General features: G+C 45.1%; 1 protein-coding gene across 2 annotated transcripts in view; it reads left to right on the plus strand.

Annotated features, from left to right (window-relative positions):
• The window catches only part of LOC135377431 (octopamine receptor beta-2R-like), a 398,704-nt gene extending 381,331 nt beyond the window's left edge, over positions 1 to 17,373 (plus strand). For both annotated transcript variants that reach the window (XM_064609827.1, XM_064609831.1), the window contains one exon: positions 15,183 to 17,373. The gene's annotated coding sequence lies outside the window, so the exon portion shown is untranslated. The remainder of the gene's footprint in view (positions 1 to 15,182) is intronic.
• The last annotated feature ends 1,593 nt before the right edge of the window (positions 17,374 to 18,966 follow it).

Here is an 18,966-nt window from a genome sequence, read left to right on the forward strand (position 1 = left end):
AGAGGCGTCGCCATAGCCCGCTGATGACGAAGTTGACGCCGACAGTGGAGGAGCTGATGGGGGATGTCGTCTTCTACGGCGCAGCAGGGGCAAGTGGGAGATGGGACGCGGCCCATTTTGAACATGAGTGAACGGGTGAAGGCAACGTTCAGCCGATGACGATATAGAAGGAACACGTCTTCGCGGGTATACAGCGGCAGCCGACGACAAACTCCTGTGTGGGGGCGATGGACTGTAGGAAGTCGGATAGCGCCTACAAAAAAGTGATGGGGGCCGTCGTCGCAGAGACGTCGTATTAGCAGGCGACACGCAGACACCAAGACCGGCAGTACCGACGTGGCCGCATCAAGCGCGGCACATCTCGCAGCCGCGTCGGCACAGGTATGTAGCCCTGTATGCCCGGGTACCCACTGAAGGCAGATCGGTGGCCGTCTAAGTAGGTAGCCACCAGAAACTCCATAAACATTTGAACACCTCGACGGTGTCGTACAAGGTTCTGACACTGGCCAAAATTGCAGCCAGGTTGAATGGCTTCGTAGTATTGCTGGTATTGACTGGAAGTATGCGTAAAAAGAAATGAAAGCAGAAGCTTCAATGCGGGATTCAGTATTCCGAACTCGGGGCTGCTGTGGCAAGTACTACCCAGTAGTGCCCAATTAAAAAAAAAAACAAAAAAACTGCACTGTGTTCGAAATATCACTCCCAACCTGAGGGTTATGCTAATATATAAATAATTATGTATCTCATGACAGCGGTATCGACCCAATGGGGTGACTGCATCTCCATCAAGGGACGCCGGACTAAATAGGTCCATGACGTACTCTACTAAAATCACTTCTTTTCTTCAAAACTTGAAAATCTAGAATGCATACAAAGAACATTCAGTTTGGCCAGGCAATGAACTACTGTGCGGCAGTTTCCAACGGCACAGTTGTTGCCAAGAAAAACAATAACAAAAGAGTAAAGCACGAAGTTAGAGTAACTATTTAATACGTAAGCTTTCAGGCAGAGCCTGCCCTCCTGAAGGCCTGCCCTTCTTGAAGAACAGCAGGCTCTGCCCGAAAGCTTACGTATTAAATAATTGCTCCGACTTCATGCTTCATCTTTCGTTCATTTTTTCCTCGACGACGTTTCAACACGCTGGACTGAGTATTATTTTACCCTCTTGAGCACAGTTGTTGGTATGGTCTACTCCAAAAAAGGTCGCCACTCACACCGTGGGACCGGTGTGGAGGAAAGGAGCATGAAAAGGTGCCACAGACATGGGTAAAGAGGAACGTGGATATTTAATGTATGCTGGTTCTCTGCCGACCGCCAAACGCTCACCCGAATGTTCGCGAGGCCGACGGACCGGTTGATAATCACTCGGTAACCACTGGGGGACCACGTAGGGTTCAGTTGGATGCGTATCGGGTAATCAACCACGGCGATCATTTTTCCTAAGTGCAGTTTTCGCAGTGAAATACCAGGAGAAGCACGTATTACACTCAAACTCAAAATAGAAGGAGCACGTTCCCGTGGACACCGCTGAAGCTAAATGCTGACAAAATCATGGCAGCATTCATTCGTTCTGTGTGATACGTTCGTGTTTGGAGGTCTAGACAATATGCGAATCTAGCAACGGTCTAGTACGTATAGGAGGAGCCGTCTTCCGGTATACGGTTGTTGTAACATTGTGTTCTAAGCCTAAACAGCTAAAATTTGGCGTTATAGTTATGCAAGCTGAGCTCACCATATGGAGTCTCATATAGGAAGCAAAAAGGAGATAGTTGAAACGCAGGAGGGGAACATAGCTACCGTTGGATATTCACTAATGGGAATAGACCTTTTTATGAAAGCAAGCGCCACCTGTGGCACGGAAGGCCTCATGGGAACTTAGAGTGCTCTCATGCATTACGAGACTGCCAAAGGCGGAGGTAGAGCAAGAAGAACAATATTCCGGTGTGTGCAGCAGCAGCAGCAGCCGGGGTAAACAATAACCGAAGCAGACGACACGACCAGTGTCCCTCAAATTTCCCCATGTTGCCTTTTGCCGCGCGCTTGGTGGCGCGCGCATCTTTGTAAAATAGTCTATTGCTAATTCAGAAACTGCAGCGCGTATGCTCCACTCAAGATGAAGAATCGCCTCCCTGAACTTGAGTATCCCAATAGTGCTGCGCTAAACAAGTTACTCCTAGATTTCGAACTTTTCGGGAGTTTGAGTTTCACCGTTGTGTCTCAGCTTCCTAACTCTACAGTTGCTAATAGTCATTATCTCCAAGAGACACCACAATTGCTGGAAGGTATTAGATTCCCTTTCTTGAAGCGCTTTTCAACCCACGTCTTACTAGACGAAAAATGTGTTGTAATCTTTCAAGTTATGTAGAAGCATTCCCAGACCCACAGGGAAATGCCATCAGGAGCGTCACCCTCGTCTTTGAATTGTAACGTTGAAATTTAGATACGTTATACACGACTTTGTCATCGCCATGAATTCTTTTATTTCTAAAATATTTTCGCAGCCTTTCGGCGCGCCATTCTTTTCATAATCAGCTATTCCTCATCTTCTTCTTCTTCCACTTCTTAGCTCCCTCTTCCTCCTTTTGAGTTTGAGTTTGATCATAGAAAAAACAAACAAAAAAAAACGGAAGATATTGAATTCGTTACCTGACGAATCCTGCTACTCCCACAAAGAAAATGAAATGAATGAAATGAGAATGAAAACTGAAAACTGAACTCCGTCTCTGGCCGTCATCCACTTGTTCTATTCTGAGCCGAGGGAGGCATCCGGCAGTAACGTATAAGAAGCGGCTGAATAAGTCGACTGACGAGGCAGTTTACGTGGCGAAGTTCATTCGACATTTGTCGTCTGGACTACACAAGCCGAGCGAGTTATCTTTACTGGGTCGACATCTCTTTTAAGGCGGACGCATGGGGTCTGGTTAAGGTTCGCTTCCCGAGAGAGTTGGCAGCACCGTCGCAAAATTGTTTTCTTCGCTTTGCTTTCCCCATGCGCTTTAAGGAAGTAATGTAATCGGCGCCAGCTTGCGGGACATGATAGCAAACGACAAAGCCATTATTTTCATTCGCAGGGATCTGGAAAACTGCAGTAAGCTTGTCAAACTTGTTGATTGCAATCGATTCCCCGACTATTACTGTAGGGAATGACATCATTTTGGCCCAAATATCGCGGGCGGTCGTGCTGAGAGAAGCGATTTTGTTGCATCTCCCATACACTCCCACGTATTGAAAATTTGAGTTTATTTCGCCAAAAATCAGTGGATCGCAACAGGCCTTCAAAAATATGTCATTCCTTACGTAACCTCGAGGGGAACACGCCTGTACCTGTTTCGTGTAGAAATTTAGCGTTGTTTACGAGAACCCTGCGAACAAAAATTCCCCACAGACTTCTTAAGAAGTGAGTTCGCCGTAAGTCGATATAGACCGGATTACGTACACACGATAGATCGACTAATTCAGTTAAGTCGACTTGTGTCGACTTCATGTAAAGTACTCAGCCCCAGATTTATTTAGCTAGAAAAGCAGGCGGCGACGACGACGACGGATCTCGTGATCAGCAGCTAGACCTGCACCTCTACTTTGTGCACTGCGCCCAAATGCCCACAAGCTGACCCATACATTACTGAGTGTTCTATATACCATTGTCACACGGGCAGCGCTAGCCGCGGTTATGGGAAACCGAGCTTGGCAACCTCGATTTCGCGAGGTAACCACGGTAAGCAGGTAACCAGCAGCGCTAATATTACGCCACTTTCGCTTGTCCCATCATATATAGTTGGCAATACGACTTTTCGATGAAGTACCGGGCAGCTGCATTTCATCACTTAATTGCGGTAGCGGGTACAGCACTGAATGAGATAAACCCACTGAAAGCGCGTAGAAGCCGCAACACAGCTTGAAGAAACAAAGCCCCTCGACGGTACAACGTTACACTTCGCATACACAAAAGTCCCGAGAATAGCCCCGAGGTACGCTAGACTCTTCCAGCGGAGTGTTAATTAATCTGTGGCACCGACAAAAAGGACACAGGAACTTGGAGGGTGTCCAAGTTAATTTATCCTACATATCCTGCGGGTAACTTCAAGTCGAACGTTCTCTGAAGCCTCTTTAAGCTGTCATATCAGGATTTTTGAAACAGTCGACGTTGATAGGCTATGTTCCCGATGAGGAAGTCAAAGAAAGTGTAAATGAAACAAAAGTCAATGTATTGAGAAGGAGAATTTCAGTTTGACAGACGGGTAGCAAATTCATTTTGACTTTTCCGTCTTCCAGTAACCTAAATTTCACGCCTCCATTTTATTGCATTTGCACGGAGTTTAAACGAGCGTTACCACCTCTAACCGTAACGCTCTTCTGTTACAAATTATTGCGTGGTTGTCGAAATAGCTACGACGTTCACGCACATGAGAATGCGCAAACCCCGCGGGAGAATGCTAGGCCGATCTGACAGGCCAATATTAAAAAAAAAAAAAAAAAAAAAACTGGGGTTTTTGCTTTCAGGCAACGCCAGCACAATTCCGTATGAAGCTGTAGTATTGCCAATGTTTGAAAAGTGTGTTTGATTTGACTTTTTTTGACACGCAAGCGTAGATTTTGAACACTTCAGTTTGTATGGTTCAGATACCACATCAGGAAAGCTGGTTGTTCGATCAACAGAATATAGGGACGGTGAAACATGTTATTGTAACATATTTCCAACGCACCTGCCCTGTGGTATCTTGTCGTAAAAAAACAACGTGTACAACGTGAACTTTTCTCAGAGTTGTCTGAATTTGTCGCAGAAAGCATCCTGAATGGGCGGCGAGATTTTAGCGATCTGTGCCTTGTCCCAACAATATCGATAACTCTTCAAATACGCCACAGTGGCCAGTTTGTAGATTAATTTTGACCACCTGGTAGCTCTGCACGGCGGTGCACTGTACTTAACGTCCTTCGCGGAAGACGACGTGTCTAAGCAAGTTGTACCCGCCACCAATCTCCTGGTCATGTTCGAACCTGCAGCCTTGGGGTCAGTGGTGGTGGTGGTGGTGGTGGTGGTCACGCAACCAACCGAGGCCTGTTTTTCTCTCATTAGGACTTTCCGTTGCTTCACGGTATATGCATACACTATAAAGCGAAAGCGTGTTCGCTGTTAATTTGAGAAGTGCACACGTCGTTAGTCCACATTTGAAATGACAGAACGTGTTATTTGGATTTTCTTCACACGACGTGCTCCCGAACCATACAACAAAAGAAGAAGAAAAAAAAGAGAAGAAGATAAAAAGAACGTCACTTATCACCCCCGAAGAACCGTTTTCGCCGTCCCATTTTGTGCCGCCGCGCCTGTCAGAAGTGCGCTGCGTGCGTCATTTTTCAGGTTGCGCATATCCTAATTGACCGGCTCTCCTGATGCCAACAACGGATCGGTACGCGTTCCCCCACCTAGGGAGACTCGCCATTTATCCCTGCGAGAGTCTGAACCCGGTCTAGACACAGTGTACACAGCTTCTAGCTTTCATAACACTGACTAGACGGTGTAATTTGGATGACGCCAGAAATACTTGGTGTTCGAACCGACACGCGTTGTTCGTGTGTTACAAGACCTGGAAGTGGTTCCAATTAGCTCGGCCTAAAATACGCGGCACGGATGATGTCAGTGATGCAATTATACGTTCGCTCAAACGTTTCAAATTCATTACGTAGACATACTGCGCAAAGCAAAAAGCAAAAAATAAAATAAAAATAAAAAATAAAAAATCGGGATGAAGCCATCGGCTGTTTCCCAGAAACAGTACTTACAAAAATATCCCAGTCTATATGAATTCTATTTCCATGTTTGCTGCTCTCGTGGAAGTGAATACTGGAGTACGTGTAGCTCTAGGAAAATGAGCAATGTGTCAGTGAGCAGGTCACGCAGAATTGGCAATCTCGACACACATTGCACCGTGCTTTTATAGATAGCACACGTGGAAAACTAAACCGGCAGAAGCCAGTTTCGAAATATTTTCTGATCGTCCTTTCTTCTCAGTACGAAAGTCCTTGAAGGATGTTATAGTGGCTGGCCAATATTCGAGAGTGATAATGATGCGGATTGAATGTTTTTGTAATTTTTTTCTTTTCAATTTCGTGTTAGCGCCGCGAAGCAACTGTGGCTATGAGCGGCATACAGACGTGGACAGATGGAGAGAGGACAGCAGGAAGGAGTGGGGGACAGAGGGGGTTCGTATGCGTCCTGGGCCGACTTCAGGGGAAACTGGGCCGACATTCGTCGTAGTTCTCTCCCCTGTAAAATTCTCGCTCAAAATCATTTCCCGAAAGTTCGACATTGTAAATACTATAAGACTCCAATAAATATTTAATATATTCCGGCAAACATATTCCGCTTAAGTTTCGAGGGGCTATGCTTGTGTTTTACGACCAGCGGCATGGCCAAATGGACACAACATTCGCCTGGCGAGGTCATAGTTAAAACTCGGAGGTGACTGGTCCCAAACCTACCACCGGCCGGTTACGCTGTATGGGCTTTGCTTTGTATAGTAAAATTAATTTTTAAGTTAACACTTATGAGTATTACTTTTATTGTTAAATAATAAATATCAACTACACCACTATTCAACAGCTTTTTTTTTTACTTGTACTGCCGTAATATTTATTGAACACGATGGAAACCGACGTTCTGAGGCTGGAGTACAGAAGAAAGGACAAAGACAGAAAGCCTCAAGTGTCTCAGAACGATGAACGAATAAAGGAGGAGGTCACTGAAAAGGTTAGCCAGCTGCAGGACTCGAGTCCTGCAGCTGCCTAAACTTTTCGGGGACTTCCTTCTTTCTTCGTTCAATATTTATTACCGTCGTTTCTTAAGTTGCTACGTTCGCCACGCATTCATTAGTTGAGCGCGGATAAAAACTCCAGAAATATGCGTGCAGTATGCACCAAAAATCTTCGAAATATGCAGTAAGAACTGTGAACATGTGCAATGTTTTTCACCGTTCTTGGTATGCATATTTGACAAAATTTGAGCATTGTATGAGGGATCACAGACTTCGTTCAGGAGCACACAACAAAGAGGGCTCGCGCCACAGGGACAAACCATGCAGCTGAAGCCCTTGCTTTGGGCACTGCACCATGCGAAATCCGAACGCCGCCCGTGTTCTAACGGTAAAGAAAGTGGCGAAGGCCCGCAGGCCACGCACGCGCAGCAAACGCACTCCGTATGCCACATGCGAAGGCGCGAGCCTTGAGCGCCGCTGTAAGAAAAGATTTCTGACATTTGCGGGTAGTATTTCGCGCAGTGGAGCAGCTATATAGCGGAGGCTAGACACCACATCCCACCGAACATCGCCCTGCACTCTGAACTTGTATCCCTGGGACACGGCGTGGTGTTCCATTGGATTCCGAGCCATGTCGGAATTTCAGGCAATGATCGTGCTGATGCTCTCGCTCGGCAAGCCCATGACAAGCCCTCGGCAATCAACTGTCCTTCCGCTTGCGCACTCCAGGTGCCAGCTGGAAATCCGCCGCTTCATTGCCAACCGCACACAGCTGTTTCAGCAAGAAGCTATACGACCCAATGCCTTCCTTAAATCCATTGACCCTTTAATGATATATGGTGTGCCTAACCGCATCTCGCGCATCGAGGAATCGGTGCTTCATCGGCTGCGGCTGAATGTGGCACGAACTGCGCTCCTCCTCTTTAAGATGAGTCAGCATCCATCGCCTCTTTGCCCCACGTGCCAAATAGAAGCTGACATGCCACACATCTTTGTACCGCTGGCAGTCAAGGAGTATATACTCCTTGACTGCCAGCGGTACCAAGATCACCGGTCCAGTCTCCGGCGTCGTCTCGCTTACCTAGGCTACCGAGAGCTTTCCCTCGCGGTGCTACTTGGCCCTACTCAGCACGCTCAAGTCACGTCTGCACTGACACGATTCCTTCGGGAATCTAAACTCCTGGACATGCTCTGATACGTCCTATGCGCAACGATTAGAGAAGGAGCTGTTTATTCTGTATTTTTTCCTAATTTTCTGTGTCGTTGCTTGTATCCGCTTATGCTTGCTTGATAGCTTTTTGGGAATAGCGAGCCTACACCGTGGCTAACCTTTCCCTTCTCTGTTTTTCCTTTTTTTTCTTCGCATTAAACATATTCCTCCCCCCCCACCCCCCACCGAAACATCGAAACTATTCTATTCTGACCGAGATTCTCGCGAAAGACGACCCAAATCCTTCGCGAAGCCAGCAAAACCTTAATGCAAAAGAATACTAAAGCTCTCGCACGTGGTCACCTGAAAATATGGCAAAATATGCACTATGCGTGCATTTTCATGCGGAATATGCGATAACGTGCAAAACATGTGCACCATATATGCACGACGGAACCATTCGAATGGGTCCCCAACCACGAAAAAAGTATTTTTTTCATCGTCCAGATACAAAACCATATCGAGAAGAAAAAAAACATGCATTTGCATGAAAATCCACGCTGTATGAATCATTAGTATTACCCTTGCTAAAATTGCGTGTGCAGAAAGCGAAAAAGCTCAACCCCCTACTTAAAAAAGGCAATTTTACAACCGCTTACCGCTACCTGTCAAGCACACCAAATGACCAACGACGTCCCAGCACGTAACAAGCATCTTCAGCTGCACGAATTAATCAAACCAGTATTGTAGGAAAATGGCGTTCAGCTCCGCATAAACTTATCGACGATGTACAGGAACCCACTTCTTCAGACCAGAAACTTTAACCAATTGGAAGCGCAATGTAACAAGCATCACGGCGGAACCCTCCGGTCATGTTTTTTTTTTCTTTCTCTGTATCTAACAAAGACAAAAAAAAAAAAAAAAAGAAACGTCAAAAAAATAAAAACAGCCAGATTTTTCACATTGAAGATAACGGGAAAACGGAACAATAAATCGTTTTGTGTTCGGTACGGTCCTGGCTGACGACTGAAAAGTAAAACACGCACACAAGCATCAAATCCAATATTTCTTGTTAGCAGAACTGCAAACAATGGAGCAGCCACGCAGAAAAAGGAACTACACGCGAAATGTTTTCTGCTCGAAAGCACAACAGGAAACGCAGCAGTCGATAACAAGCACCCAGTAGCCCCAAAATTCCATAATGGCTCCAACTTTTCAGTTCCTTAAGCATGTTTCTTCTTCCTGTCGAGGGAGAAACTACGAATTCGTCGATACAAATGTGCGCAAGGTAAGGGGTGAGCCGCACGGCGAATCACTATCCAGGCGTAGACATTCCCAGACCAGCGGACTCATGGGGACATTATTTACCGCGAGCTCGTGACTGCGGCACGCGATAAATGACAATATATGGAGCCGATTCGAATGGGTCGCATTCTGGGAGAGAAAGTTTCACGGACGGAGCTATCCTATATACGTCTTCGTTACGCGTTGTCTTCAATCAAGAAATATAGACCCTGTCGCGTTACTCTCAAACCACCGGTCTCCGTGCGCTCCTTAGCCTCGTTCCCAGCGACGACACAACGGGGCTGGACTGCCAAAATCGCCTCTTCCCATTCGCATGACTATACTGGAGAGACCGCCGTCTTTAATGAATGGGATTGACGATAACGTAACATTCCATTATAACTAGTCACGCGGTAAACATCTGAGTAAACCAATGTTCGGAAGATCAAGGAAAAAGAGGATGGCTTCCTTTCGCGTGCGGAATATGCACAGTTGTTCACGTCAAGAGTGCTGCCCGATGCGATATCTTTTCTGCACCGGTTCTCGAGCGGGGAAAATGAACGGACACGAAATGAACACGACAGAACACGAAAATGAACGAACACAAACACGGAAAAATGAAGGAACTCGGCAAACGGCAATCCACACGTGTACAGTTCTTGTGACTACCACGGGGTGGCAGCAGTAGTGGTGCCCATTCCTTGAAATCGCGTTTTTGTGTCACGAAACGAATAAAATGTTGGCAGCGGAAAAAGAAAGATATGTATCTGCTTTACGGTGGTCAAAATGCGCGCGGGGAACATAATCTCTGAGTGCCCTTTCGCTTCCAGCGCGTCTCCAGGTTCGAGCAAAGGACGGCTGAAGAACGGGTGAAATGAGAATGAATGAATTTCAAATAATGAAATTGTCGGAGTATTTTCGACTGTGCATTCCCGTACAGATTTCACGATTCGTAAGTTTACGATTCATTTTGCGTCATCAGTGGTTGAAGGTAAACGTATACGATTGTTGACACAAAAAGTTATGACCTAAAAAGTGGATGCCACTAAAATGCCAGTCACGATTTATTCTGTTCCTTCTGTCATCTGCACGGAGCAAAGTTTTTTCATGTTTGTCTCCTTTGTCGTGCCAAACAGTTGGCAACAGCGCCAAACCTTAGATATTACGCGTGGCAGCGTTGATATGAACGCGTTAGTGACAAATCATACGAATATTTCACGTTGCTCGATTTGAACGTCAAGGAACCCGCTGCTTGTATATATTTAAACTATGCGCCTCATCGTTAGGGCAACCAACAAACTTCATAGCCCCACCGATACAAATAGAAAGAATTTGCTGCCCTACAGCCTTTTTATAGTATTTATCTGTCGAATTCATAACAATAGCCAGATAGTGTCAGTGTAGAATCTAGTAAATACCAGCTTGCGTCACTACAGGAATGTTGGACCAAAAGCGCTCCACAGGCGTATAAAGAAGAAGAGAAAAGAAAACGGTGCGTAAATGACACCAATGGCCGAGACCAATAAGGTACATACCGTTCTGATCTCTTTCATCACATCCTTCCTGAGGAATAATGGTCCTCATTTGTCTCCTTCTTGTGTCATTCCTACCAGCGGCCGATATCGTTCGATGCAGCTCAGGGTAAACTCTGCTCAAGCACGGGACTGTGTCTTCTGCATGATTGTGTGTGCGTGCCGGTAATAGGAGATACATGTTGGCGTCCCTGGAATGCAATATTATGTGTGTTGCGAAGTAAGCCAGCATACCAACGGACATTACGGTGCCGTTTCAAGCAGTACGTAGCCATTGGGAGGGACCAACAGGTAGCGACGGAGAAGCAGTAGCGTATTGCATATTTTGGATGTATACACGTGGATAAGAATTTATATTGAAAATCGAGATGATGTAACCAACGAGAATTAGCCGAGGCAGGCTACAGACATGGACGAGACAAATACATAAACCTCCAACGCTCAAGAACCAATGAATTCAAATAACGCAGGAAAAAAGGTGCTGACGCCAGGACTCGCACTTAGGTCCTCCTCTTTTATTTTTATATATATTTTTTTTAAATTCAGTTTTTAGTTTTTATTGTCGCGCGAGTCCTACTTGATCATTATGCGATTTTTTTTACTGCGGTTTGGCTGATGATTATTCGATTGTTCAAAATTCGATTGTTGATTGTGTAAAATCGGGGGAAGTGTTTTTCTTTTCTTGTATTTTCTTTTTTTTTCTGCGTGGTATTTGCTCACATTCGTTCACTGGACGTAAATTACGGCGACCTTTCATTTTTATAGGTTTTTCCTTCGCACAATTAGTGAGTCGCACATATTTGGAAGTATGTGCCGAAGTGTGTGTTTGTGTGCCCGTAGTTGTGCTCAGACTCAGGCTTTTCATATGACGTCCACCAGCAGGCCTGCATCTATGCCATACTCTCACAATTTGTTTGGAAGTTATGTGCTGTCTGAGGTGTCCTCTTGGCGTACGGACAGATTTCGGCAGAGTGCTCCATAATGTCGGCTCGGGACGCATAATAACTCTAAAGAAAAAATATCTCCCTACAGTGTCACGCCTCGTGGCACCAACACATCTTGCGGAAACACGATTACGCCTTTGACGCGCAAAGCTGCTGCGTGAATTCGACATAGCTGCACACACAAGGAAAATATCCATATCAAAAGACGAAAATGACAACAGAGCAAGAAAGCTCTCTGCGTCTCTTACACTGGTTACTCAAAATAATAATAATAATAATAATAATAATAATAATAATAATAATAATAATAATAATAAAACAAAGGAATCACAAAAAGAGCGACGCACTTAACTTGAAGTAAGCCAGCTACACGGAGAAGCTGTATGGGTATACACATAGAGAAAGAGAGCGAAAAGGAAAAGAAAGGAATCCTCCCACGCGGAATTCCACTGATTTACGGCAACTCAGCAGTGGACTAATTAAAAATGCGTCATGGAGGGGGCTGCGGAGTTGAAGCTTATCACCTCATTAACAGTTAATTTGGCGCCCACATTTCCAGTCCCTGCCGCAGGAAGAAAAGTTCACGAATGGGAAAGCACAAAAATCTTATCTTTTGCAGTCGAAAAGTGCGAAGTTGGCAAGGCGAAACTCGAGAGTTGGCGATCACGGTTACGAGGAATGTAATTCGCTTAGTTAAGAACGCTGGGAGCTTCTCCCGAGACTGCCCGCCTCAGAGCCCGGGTTTTCTATAGGTCAAACGGAAGCCTTAGAAACCACCACCACGTTCGCTTACATTAAACGTCGGTGTCACAGTGGTGAGGATTAAAGGGTAAAGGCGTTCAAAAGGTTGGGGTGCCAGAGCGTTATTGGCCGCATGAATGTGAGAGGAGTCTTTGCACTTTCGTTTTAAAGGCTCTGTCGCTTAGGCAAGTGCAACAGGGTGCCGGATTAGATGGTGCTTATTTCTTTCGCTCGGTTAAGAATGCTCTAGTTAAGGGGGCCGGGGGGTGTATGTAGATAAGAAAAATCGCAATATATTGCTTCGAGAGCGGGGTTATATAGTAGCGATCGGAAGGTGTTCACGATAACGGTTCTGAAAATAATAAGCCGATCGCCCTGTTTCTTTCAAGCGGGTGACATCACATTGTTCAGCTTGGATTTGTTAACTTCTTTTATTGTATCTTTTTAGTAGAATTCTTCTGATGTCTCGCTAGTAAATGATATCATTGGTTGTTAGGGAAGCAGCCTCATTGGCTAACAGAATGCACGTCTAGTGTCCACAGAGCGGCCAAGTCTATAGGGACGTTGCAGTTAACCAGGGCTACAAAAATGTACACTAAACACGGCTGAACTATGTATATACTTTTCCTCTATCGAAATACATAGATCGAAGAGCTGCGTCGATATCCTTGTTGTCGTTTTTGTTTGCTTAGTCGTCTATACACGCAAATACCAATACCGCTACGTATGACAGGGTACTTACTATAGCGGTACGAGTAGTTCTAATAGCGATCCAACCTGCTATGTATGGTTCGGACTGCAAAGCTACTCTGCATAGCTTCTTTGGATGCTGATTGCATTGCTCTCGTGGCCTGTAATCGGCCTCGTATGACATGGGTCCCTGCTGTTCTGTATCTGGGTGTGCCTCGTTCATTTGTGTTTGCCGATATGATTTGCAAATTGTCGGCGTACGATATATAAAGGCTACTGCAAAGACGGTAGCTTACGCATTTATTTCGAAGCAGTTTCACTTTACATCAGCAGTTACAACATCACACACGGCTTGGCTCTCTGCATCTGCACGCGTGAGTCTGATGTCACGTGTGTCGGAAGCAAAGTTTATTCACTGGCGAAAGAAAAAGGGAACCATCATCACGTTAAACAATATTGCGACTTCATACGCAATGTAGACCGTTTTGCAATGACAGAAAACGCTATTAAGTGTTTCCTTTTTTTCTCCAATCTATCTTAAAGGTGTCCTTGATATTTAGTAACATTTATACGAAGTTAGGGCAACCAACAAAGTTTGCAGAATTTAAGCCACTCCAGGATTCCACAAACAAATATTACTGTTGTATACTGTGTGTGTTTGCAATATCAGAAAACTTTTTCTTCTTCTTTTCTCTGACCCACCTATACCTATAGTATTACCTACACTGTTATACATCGCAATGACCCCCTCTCCCCCAGTCCTTCCTTCTTGTCCTTTCTCAATCTGTCCACGTCTGTACACCCCCTCATGGCCACAGTTGCCTCGCGGCGCTAACACGAAACAAAAACAACAACAACAACAACAACATCGCAATGATTGAACAGTGAGCTTGTATTCCGAGAGGTGCACATTTTAACTCACCAACTGCAGACATTTCGGTAGCAGGCGCATTACTAATACGAAATAAAAGGACTCGCAGGCTATATGTGTATACAACTGCCAGCGTCCATGTACTGGTTCCGCTCTAATTACATCGTGTGCATTTAACTGCAATGCAGCCAGTTCTCGGGCAATTTTTCCCGCACCTACTGGAAAAATACCAATCACGCGTGATACCGAAATAAACTTGGCACACATGCACGGAGTAAGAAGGAGACGTCAAAAAGTCAAAATGAAACGAAGTGAAGAAGAGGTGGATTCAAGTGCGTTGGCGAATGTAAAACTGGAATATCTCTCCAATATGATAGCGGTGTGTGGTCATTATCCCCGTAATTATTATTTGGAATAAGAATTTGCGACAGCTCTGCTTAAAGGTACTATAAAGCAGTCGAGGTGCAACTTCATGTTTTGTGTGCCCTGAATTGCGTACGTCCTCGGGAGTAAAATGCCGCAAAATTTTCTCATATAGATGTTATAGCTCCCGAAAAAATGCAAATTTAAATCTACTGGCAACACTGTGGCGAAGCAGACCGACGAAACGCCAACTCAGCCAAGCACGGCGGCGAAAATGTCTCATGCGCATGACTCTGAGCCAAACAGAGCGACGTACGATAGCAGCGCCACGGTGCTGAAACAAGGCCCAGGTATAGACGTTTAGCTACTGAGTGCAAGATTCGGCTTTTGTTTATTTTATTTCACACAAATTACATTTTCTCAAAAGGTAGTATTTGCAAATCCCAACAGGAAAGCCATCTGTTTATCGGTCTCCTTGTTTACAGGGTTGCTTTACAAAATAGAGGACTTCTTCCCACCAGGCGTTCCCCCGACATTCTTGACTGCGTTTTTATTTACCAATTAAAAATACTTGGAGTAAACTCCTGCGCATATTAATTGTTGTGCTGAACCTTTGAGTCTAGCACTCTCACGTCATGCCGATTGCATAGGTTCGACCTCGACTGCTTTATAGTACCTTTAAATTACTGGGCGCTGCATCACGTGCTTTCGCTTACATTGCCTACAAATGAGAATAGTAAAACGCTAAGCTGCATAATGACCTTGAGTCGGATAGGTGCAACTCTTGCTTGTGTGTGTGTGTGTTTTTTTCCTTAATACGTCTCCTTCGTTTCTAATACCGTGTGTCTTTTCCCGCAGACTAACACGGTCGTGCCCTCGCCTGCACAAGTGCGCCGCCCAATGCTCGTCCACACAAGTCCTAAAGCGGTGCCGGTTCTGCGTGGACTGAGGTTCACGTCCGCAACCAAGCCTTCCACGGAAGCAGTCCACTGCGCTTCGACTGTTGAAGGCGCATCCTGCAACGAGACCTTCGACCAGGACGCGGCCGTTCCACCGAGACCCCGAGCTAGTCACCATCCACTCCGAAGGCAGTCGTGGTGCCTAAGACTAGATTTCATTCAGCGAGGATCATCCACGAAGCGAGATGCGAAGCTCTTCACTTCGCTCGCGGATTATGCGCGTGTGTGTGCGCGCGTGTGTTTCGAACTCTGTCTGGAAGCAGTGAAGAAAACAATGCACGCGCATATTGGGACAGGCCGACAATGGCTTCTATTGCCCACAGGTAAACATATCACGAAGACGACAGTGAAAACCGCCAGTGAAACAGCGGTACAAACAACGTCCGAGTTCTAGTTCAAAGAGTGGACATGATCCATGTCCTCACGTTTGCAAAGGCGACAGTGTGTGTTAAGTTTGAGCAACGTACTACTTTTGTTAGACCTCCCACCCTCTGATGATGTGGTGCTTGATTGGTTGTCCTGGTTGTGAAGACAGTGGCTAACTTGAAGGCAAAGATTCGATGCGTTCAAGGAATCTCGAGTTACCTGTAAAACGGCCCAGATGGGATGTACAAGAGTGTCTAAGAGTAACAAGACCACTCGTGGCTTCTTGTTAGTGAGTGACATGCAAGGCACTGTCACATTGTTGACAGAATTCGTACGGGACAATCTTTGGTGACTGATTCGTTACATTACCATGACCGACTCTTGTTTCCCAAATACGCGTTATATCTCAAAGTTGAAATCTTGCTAAGGGATCTTTGATTCTTAGACATCCTTCTATTTCAATTCAGTTCAATTCAATTCAGTTTTATTATTAGTTATGCCATACACAGTATACAGTTGGGGCCCCGTAGTATTACCTGCATAGGCATTATAATAAGAGGAAAATGATCGGATATGCCACGCCAGTTGCCCGGCAATTTGGTATTGTTCAGTGTTCTCCTCTGCGCCTTGCATACAGGAGACCCAACGTGTCTAAAACACAAGATTCTAAAAAGGGAGAGGTCCTAAAAATGTGTGCCATAACGCAGTTAGTAGTCAAAATTAAGCGCACGCATGAGATGAAGAGACTTTTTCGTTTTTCTTCGCTTTTATTATTATTATTATTTTTTTTTTGTAGAAGCATCTCTTCGCTCTATGTTCCGTTAAATAAAGTACTACTCCCTGCTGCTGGCACACACACACACACACACACACACACAAAATCTTCACACCTCCCAGACGCCAGCATTGCGTGAAAGGCAAAAGTGCACTATCAGCCACCGGGCAGGTTGTGCTGGTATCGATCGCATCATAACAACCTACTCTTCCTCGGGAAAGAAAAACAAAAAAAAAAAAAAAACAGCAGAATGGGCGTTCAAAATACTTTCCAGATTAAAATGACATAATTTCAACGTCTAACTTAATAATCGCGAGAAAACTTCGCAAGAATGCATAACATTTCCATGGTTCCTCTCACAAGAAAATTCCTCAGTTAACTTCAGTTAGAAAGAAACGCGGCACGATGGCTGCACCGGATGGCCGCACCGACTGCTATTGGAACATGATGATGTTTTTCATTCAGGTAGAAGATGTATGTACCTATTTTCCGAATATCTGATATATCAAGAACGAGTCCAGCTACTGATATTGTCCTCTATTTCTACTAACATATAGGTGTGCCCAACTGTTCCTACATCCCATCTCTCGCGTGACCCGCATATATGTGTCGGCATGTGCAACAACTTACGTGTTTTGAATTAATGATGAATATAGTGGCCCAATTTTTATTCAGTTCAATATGGTTTCCAAAATCATCACACTACCGTACATATTCTAAAAGTCACTTTTACCACCCCTTCCCGAGCGACATAAAATTGCCATTCGAGATAGAAATAAAACATCGCGCAGATTTTCCTCAACTGTAAATTGTCAAGCGGGTGAAACTTGAAATTCGTAAATAGACTTCGACACTTTAAACCGGCCGTTACATACAAGCTGGCAAATATGCGCTTCGTGATAACAGGTGTTTCTAACACCGCAAGGTCAATAAAACGTCCCAAAAACTGCAAACAACCGTCCATGAACATCCACGAGAAATGGAACGCGGGAAAAATTAGTGTTCAAATTCAAAAATATAAATGTTCGTGAAATGACATCCACAGTACCGACTGCATACACATTTATGAGACTTCGCGACATGTCCAGTGGGTGATGGTGGAGGTGTCTGGAATTCCTTTCCTTTCCTTAGGTGATCTGGGGTAGCCGGCCCTCGTGATGAGGGCTACAATCCCCTTTTTTTTTCTTTCTTTCAATCAATCAATCAATCAATCAATCAGGCTCACGCGAAACTGCTGTTTTCGTGAGACTGTGGCGTACCTCGTATCTTGAACGCGATTTCCTGCATGACTGCACGATGGTGCTACGTGAGCTCACGGTCAATAAGAATAACTTGTCGGAAAGTTTCCGAAGTTTCACGGAGAATTCGAGAAGTATATTTGGGCACATCACGGGTTAGTTAAAAGAGGATGGGTTTGACATGATCGTTATTCGACATAGTTGCAGGAAGACGCACTACAAGTAGTAAATACTGTTAAACATTACATAACCGTATACCGTATTTGCCTTTGTGTTGTTGCTAGGTGAAGCTATATCGAGAAATGGTATCGGTGTAGAAATGGTATCGGTGTAGAAATCGGTAAAAGCATCGGTGTATACGTTTATTACAACGAAATATGAGTCAAGAGTACAGATTCATTTAATCAGTTGCTCAAATTTTAAAGAAGGGCACCTAAAAATATACCATTAACATGGCGATATTTTTGTATCTATGTCGCTATCGTAACCCCTTCCGTCAACAACGCAGCAAAACATTATCGAAATACCTATGAAAAAGCTACCCGTTCCTACGACTGCCTATAGTGTCCCGTTAGTTGCACATGCCCAAACTTTCTGGAGCTATGACACGATTGAGACTCGTAGAAATATAGAAGTAGCAGCTGCAGTATCCCTAAAGCGGGCCATTGACGTATATGCATTCGATCACAATCCCGTACCTTAACATATAATTACTCACAGACGACAACGCAGTGTGATTAGCGCAGCCAGGAACCTGCCGGGAGTGTCTCACAGCTGTGAGCCCTAGTTGCGACCTCAGCCTCAGGTCGTAGTCTCCATTTTTCGATGCATTCATGATGAGGGAGTATGTGTGTGCAGGAGCTAACAGACAGACGTGCTTGGTCCGCAGAAATACTTCGTTATCACTGCATCAGTATTACTTAGGCACAGCTATAGGGATGTTGCAGTGAAGTTTGCACAGCGCCATTTCGGGCCCAAACGGCCACAGATCCCAACAGTAGGTCGTTTCATCAGCGTGTTTTGCATGGTGTTTCAAACGGTATCGTGCCAAGGAAGTATACAAAGCCTGTAGGAAATCCACAGAAAAAGCGGTGCTTCTTGAAAAGTGCGAACAACTCGAGACTGTGTATTTGAAAGTGCCGCGTCGTCTGCTAAACGACCGCGTGTTGCACAATTTGGGGCGCTGACGTTGCTGCTCACTCGCGCCACCTGGTCCAGAGCAACAGGTCTACAGTGAACCCTCGTTATTATGACCATGGTCGTTCCCGAAAATTTTGGTCATAATGCGGAATTGTCATATTAAC

The sequence above is a fragment of the Ornithodoros turicata genome, chromosome 1, assembly GCF_037126465.1.
Source record: "Ornithodoros turicata isolate Travis chromosome 1, ASM3712646v1, whole genome shotgun sequence".
Lineage (NCBI taxonomy): Eukaryota > Metazoa > Arthropoda > Arachnida > Ixodida > Argasidae > Ornithodoros > Ornithodoros turicata.